Genomic DNA, 6,803 nt, shown 5'->3' with positions numbered 1-6,803 from the left:
CACCCCTCCTCCCCCAACCCCAGCGCCAGATCCTAGCATCACCTTCTAGAACTCTACATGGCACGGCTGCCCCCTTAGCCCTTAGGCAGCCCTGCAGTGATGCACAGAAAATGACGTGACCTGTAGAAACTTCTCATCTCTGTCTAAAAGCAACTTTTTCCAAAAAATTATTTTTGAAGCTTATCATGCAGACAGTGCCTTTGATGTGTAAAGAGAACGTTCAAATAAATAATAAGGACCCACAGCCCAGCAGAAAAATAGGCAAATTATTTATTCAGTTCACAGAAAAGAAAATACAATTGGTTCTGAGACATGTGACAAGGTGTTCAGCCTCACTCTAATAAGAAAAATGCAAATTAAAACTACATTGAGAAACCATTTTTCAATAACTAGATTGGCAAAGTTCGGAAAGTTTGATAACTTACCGTGTGTGTAGTGTGAAGAAACAGGCACTCACATGTTTTAAGTGGGAGGGCAAGTTGGCATAAAGCCTACTTAGCGGGGGACTTCCCTGGTGGTGCAGTGGTTGAGACTCCACGCTCCCAATGCAGGGGGCCCGGCTTCGACCCCTGGTCAGGGATCTAGATCCCACATGCATGCTGCAACTAAGAGTTCACATGCCGCAACTAAGGAGCTGGCAAGCTGCAACTAAGATCTGGGGCAACTAAATTTTTTTTTAAAAACCTATTTAGCAATATCTACCAATGTTTTAAATGCACACACCCTTTGATGCAACAATTTCAATTCCAGGAATTTCTCCTGCATTCATAGGCACAAAATGGAAACGATGGCTATGCAAGGAAAATCGTTGCAGCTTTGCTTCTAAGAACAAGAGGTTAGAAATAAACCAAATGTTGGGACTTCCCCAGTGGTTCAATGGTTAAGACTCTGAGCTCCCAATGCAGGGGACACAGTTTCCATCCCTGGTCGGGGAACTAAGATCCCTGCATCCTGCATGCTGCGTGTCACGGCCGAAAGAAAGAAAGAAAGAAAGAAAGAAAGAAAGGGAGAAACCAGACGTTCGGTGATAAAAAGGACTGGTTAAATAAATCGGGACTCAGGCAGACAATAGAATACCATGCAGCCATAAGTAAGAATGAAGTAGCTCTCTGCATACTGATATGGAATTGTTTCCAAGATAGAGTGAGTGGAAAAAAGAAAAACAAGGTGCAGAATAATGAACTATGGATGGTGCTTTTTGTTTAAAGAGGGCAGTAAATGTCTTTGTCTCTATGCATGGAACACACAGTTCTGGAAGCATATACAAAACAGGTTATAGTTGTTGCCTCTGAGCTAGAGGAATGTACCGCTGTAAAATATGGAGGAAAGGAAACTCTCTTTTCATGATGTTATCTCAAATGTTGTGTCATGAACATGAATTACAGAAAAGCAATTTTAAAAACCACTATTGTGAGATTTATCATACTCTACAACACTGTCATCTGTTTCCATGTCTGTCTGACCTCCCCATCTCCACCTCCAACACACACACACACAAAGAGATCTTGATCTTGTGAGGGGAAGGGGGAGAACTGGTTGTGACTCATCCTTACATTCCCTCCAGGAGCCCAACACAGCATCCAGCACAAAGCAAGTGCTCAGAAAATCTGAATCCATGTTCATAATGGCTTTCTTCTCCAAGAAGTCCTCAAGTAGTCTCACCTCCTGGCATTCTTGCTCTTGTGTGGACCACTCCCACACTGACTAGAGATGCCCTGTGTACCCAGTGTGATGTGTCACCTTGCTCTCCCAGATCACTCGCTCTGGGGGAAGCCAGCCACATAAGCACTCTCAGCCAGGCTTATGGAGAGGTTCATGTAATGAGGACCTGGGCCTCCTGCCAACAGTCATATGAGTGAGTCATCCTGGAAATGGATCCTCAGCTCCAGTCTATCCTTCAGAAGACTGCAGATCAGGCTGACCTTGCCTGCTTCATGAGAGACCCCAAGCCAGAACCACTAAGCTAAGCTGCTCCCAGATTCCTGACCCACAGAAACTGGGTGAGATAATAACTGCTTATAATGCTTTAAACTGCTAAATTTAGGGATAATTTGTTACACAGCAACGAATAACTAATACAATCAGTTAGTCTTTATTAAGCATTTACTGTGTATCAGTTCTGTGGGAAATGCAAAAGAAAAAGACATCGTCCTGCCCTCAGGGGAGCAGGCCATGTGCACATTCGTCCTTCAACAAACATTTATTGAGCACTTACTATATACCTCGCCCTGTGTGGAATGCTGACTCATAGAATGTTGGCAATTAAAATATACTGTAGGACAAAGGGAAACTTTCAGGATTGATGGCAATCTATTTTAACAGGGTTGAAGTTACATGGATGTATATCCATTTGCAAAAATTCAGCAAATGAACACTTAATCTTATTCACTTTGTTGTATGTAAATTTTACATTAAATTTTGTAAGCAAACATTGAACTAATATGTATGCCAAAGTAATTTACCTTTTTTTTTAAAATTTATTTTTATTTTTTTATTTTTGGTTGTGTTGGATCTTCGTTGCTGCGTGCAGGCTTTCTCTAGTTATGTCGAGCGGGGGCTACTCTTTGTCCCAGTGCATGGGCTTCTCATTGTGGTGGCTTCTCTTGTTGCGGAGCTCAGGCTCTAGGCCCCCGGGCTTCAGTAGTTGTGGCACGTGGGCTCAGTCGTTGTGGCTCGCGGGCTCTAGAGCGCAAGCTCAGTAATTACAGTGCATGGGCTTAGTTGCTCCACGGCATGTGGGATCTTCCTGGACCAGGGCTCGAACCCGTGTTCCCTGCGTTGGCAGGCGGATTCTTAACCACTGTGCCACCAGGGAAGCCCCCAAAGTAATTTACTTTGAAATACATTTCAAAGATGAATTGATGTACAGCTAGATGGCCAGACATGTGATGAAGCAAGTAGAATGTTAATGGTAGAATGAAGGTGGTGAGTATAGGGGTTTTGTTGTAAAAGTCTTTCAATTTTGCTGTATGTTTGGGAAATTTCATAACAAAACGTTTGGGGAAAAAGACCCTCCATAACCATATATTCCAATCTTTTCATTTATTATTATCATTTTAATTACACAAATAAAAACAAATACTCTCTAGTTTAAAAAAATAGAAGAAAGTTCATCTCTTTCTCCCTGATCCCAATGTTCCTTTCTTCTTTCAGTGACAATCTCTGTTCTTATCGGCCGTGTAGTTTTCAGACCTTTCTCTACACATTTACATACGTATATAGGTAAATACAAAACCATGATTGGTTTGTTGGGGTTTTTGTTTGTTTGTTTGTTTTTTAATGAATGTACTCTATACTATTCTGAAAGCGTATCTTGGGGCTCTCTCCATATTAATTCATACACATCGCCTCAGTTTTAAATTGCTGGATAGGACGTGCCCTCTCATTCAAGATGTGAGTCTCAGAGAGGCGGTTCTGTAGAGGAAGAGACAGTGTGTTAGGACTGCTGGGATGCGAACTCGCTCTCCCAGCTCCAGGCCTGGGCCCACCCTGCAGGACCTCGGCCACCGAGGACAGGGGGCGGGGCTAGGCCAGGCCTTTTTATTCTGCTGAAAGCGTGTGGGCGGGGAGGCCCTTCTGTGCCCCGCCCCTCCCCCCGCCCTTCCGAAGGACCCGCCTGGGCTCTCAAGCACCCGGACCCAGGAGGAAGTCCGCGTAGCGCTTCCTCTTTTCTTGGCCTCCGGAGACCCTGGGGGAAGGGAGGGGGGTTGTGAAACCGAACAGTCCCGTACCCCCCGCCCCAGGGGGACCCATCAGCTGGAGGTGGCCACGCAGCTGGGGGCAGAAAAACAACTTCATTGACACCCCCCACCATCCCCATCCCGGTTCAGCCCTGGCACACCCCTGAGCAAGAGGTCGGCTGCCTCTAGGATGGTACCTGGGGTAGGTAAGCTTCCAAGACACGCATAGCCCAGTTTCCCTGGTCACCCTCATGAGAAAGTCCCAGCTCCTAATCCGCTGCTGTTGCTGCCATCTCCAGCCTCATGGTCTGCCTTCTCTTGCATCGGGCTTCAGGCACCAACAAAACAGAAGGTTTGTGGTTCCTCAAACAGGCCAGGCTTTCCTCCCTCAAGTCTTTGTCAGGCTGTACCTTCTGTCCGGAAAATCCTTTGCCATGACCTTCCACTATCATCCTTTAAGCCTCAATGGATCACCTCCTTCAAGAAGTCCTCCTTGATGCACCCCAGGCTGGGCCAATGTCCCTCCTACTTGGTTCTACAATATCATGTGCCTCTCTACCACAGAATTTTCCACCTCTGTATCTAAGTTATTGGTCTAAGTTTTTGTCTCCCTAATTGAATTGGACGTTGCTTGAGGGCCAAGACTATCTTGTCCATTTTTGTCCTCCCAGCTCCTGGCAGCATTCTGAGAGATTAAAGTCCCTGGGCCCCAGCCTCGCTCACATTCAGTGGTGAATTAACACGGAGAGAGCCCCAAGACATGCTTGTACAACAGTACAGAGAGTACATTCATTTTTTAAAAATAACATGGTTTTGTATTTACCTGTATATGTATGTAAATGTGTAGAGAAAAGTCTGGGAACTACACATAGTAAACCCTTAATAAATACTTATAGAATTAATCAAATGAAGGGTTTGGATCCCCGCACTGTTATTCACTAGACCTTCATTCATTCGGTTCCTTCCTTCATTCAGTTCCTTTCATTCATTCAGTGTCCTTCATTCATTCAGTTTCTCCATCTGTAAAAACATGCACATGAATAGTATCTGCGTGGAACTTGCAAAAAAAAAAAAAGTAGAAGAGATAGACAACAAACAGGTTAACATATAAGTATGTATTAAAGTGCCTGGTGGTGACAAGTTCTCCGGAGAAAAATAAGCCAGGGCAGGGGTGGAGGTGGGCATGGGGGGCTAGAGATGATGGAAGATGGAGGAGTTTTTTAAGAGTGGTCAAGAACCTGCTGGGGGCTGTTATGAGGTTCTCAAGGGCTAGTCTTCTCAGGTTTTTGTTTGCCTCTCTTGGAAAATGAGAGCAGCAATGACCTCCTGCCTGAGAGGGTGTACACTGGCTACTTTGCAAATAAAAGGGGAAATATCTGGGCCTTGAAATAATCATTTGTGGCTCTCTTCCCCATCCCCCATCCTGTTTTGAATGTAGAGCAATCAGCAGTTCCCAAAGAATTTGAAATAAAATGCAAATGCTCCTGGAAATAGGAAAATATACTTTTGAAGGAGCTAACCTCTGACCCCCTGTAAAGTGAAGCCTGCATTGTTCCCTAGCTCCTGCCCTCCCTCCGGGACTGAGCCCTGCGTCATGTCCTCCCATCAGCATCTCTCTCTCTCTACTCCTTAATCTCCCGGGCACACTTACTAGGTTTGTGTAGTCCTTACAAGCACAGCCTTTGGAGGCACACTGGAGACTCACAGACCTGGATTCGAATTTGTTGCTGGCTGTGTGACCTTGGGCAAGTGTCTTTACCTCTCTGAGCCATCCACTTATAATCATCCCCATTTCAAAGAGATTAAATGAGATGATATAAGTGAGGGCACAGTAATGAGCTTGATATGCAATGATTCAATGACCTGGTGAGGTAAGCACTCTTACCATTCTACTTTGCAGATGAGGAAGCAGGGGCAGAGAGGAGTTGAGTAACTTGCCCAAAGTCACAGATAGTGAGAGGCAGTCAGTCCAGTCTCAATGCCTTTGCTTCCATCATTCCTACACCCCTGGCCCCAATGTCAAGTGCACACCCAGAACCTTTTTGGACTCTTCATCCTCTAAAAATCCTACCCAGCCCCAATTCTATCTTGCCCATGAAGTCTCTGATTTTTTTAAATGACTTTATTTTTAAATAGTTAATATATTCAGGTCGTTCAAAATTCAAGAGTACAAAGGGTATACTAGGACCAATAAGTCTCCCTCCCTCCTCTGTCACCCAGCTACACAATTCCCTTCTCTGGAAGAAACCTCTGAGGCTGTTTCCTATGTGTGCCCTTCCTGACTCTGCCCAGGCATGTGCTGGTAAATTCCTGTATCCTTGTTCTCCTGTTCTACACAAATAGTAAAATACAATAGAAACTGTTGTGCACCTTGCTCCCCCCTCCCCTTACCCACATGTTCCCTATTAGTACATAATGACTTTCTTCATTTAAAAAATTTTTTTATTGAATTATAATTCACTTATTCATCCATTTAAATGTACACTCTAGTAACTTTTAGTATGTTCACAGAGTTGTGCAGCCATTACTACAATCAATTTTAGGGCATTTTCATTACCCCCCCCCCCACAAAAAACCCGTACCCACTAGCAGTCACCCCTTATTTCTCCCCAACCCCCAGCCCTAGACAACCACTAATCTACTTTCTGTTTCTGTAGATTTGCCTATTCTGGACATTTCATGTAAATGGAATTATACAATATGTGATCTTTTGTGACCGGCTTCTTTCATTTAACAAGTTTTCAAAGTTCACCCATGTTGTAGCATGTATCAGTACTTCATACTGTTTTATTGCCAAATAATATTCCATTGAATGGATATAGCACATTTTATTTATCCATTAATGGACATCAGAGTTGTTCCACTTGTTGGCTATTATGAATAATGTTGCTATGAAAATTTCACATACAAATGTTTGTGTAGACATATTTTCAATTCTCTTGGGCAGACACCTAGGAGTGGGATTGCTGGGTCATATGGTAACTCCATGTTTAACGTTTTGAGGAACTGCCACACCGTCTTCCAAAGGGGCTGCACCATTTTACATTCCCACCACAATATATGAAGGTTCTAATTTCTTCAGAGTCTCATCAACACTTGCTATTATCTGTCTTTTTTGTTATT

Source organism: Balaenoptera ricei, chromosome 15, assembly GCF_028023285.1.
Source record: "Balaenoptera ricei isolate mBalRic1 chromosome 15, mBalRic1.hap2, whole genome shotgun sequence".
Classification (NCBI taxonomy): domain Eukaryota; kingdom Metazoa; phylum Chordata; class Mammalia; order Artiodactyla; family Balaenopteridae; genus Balaenoptera; species Balaenoptera ricei.
Note: the sequence above shows the minus strand (reverse complement) of the source record.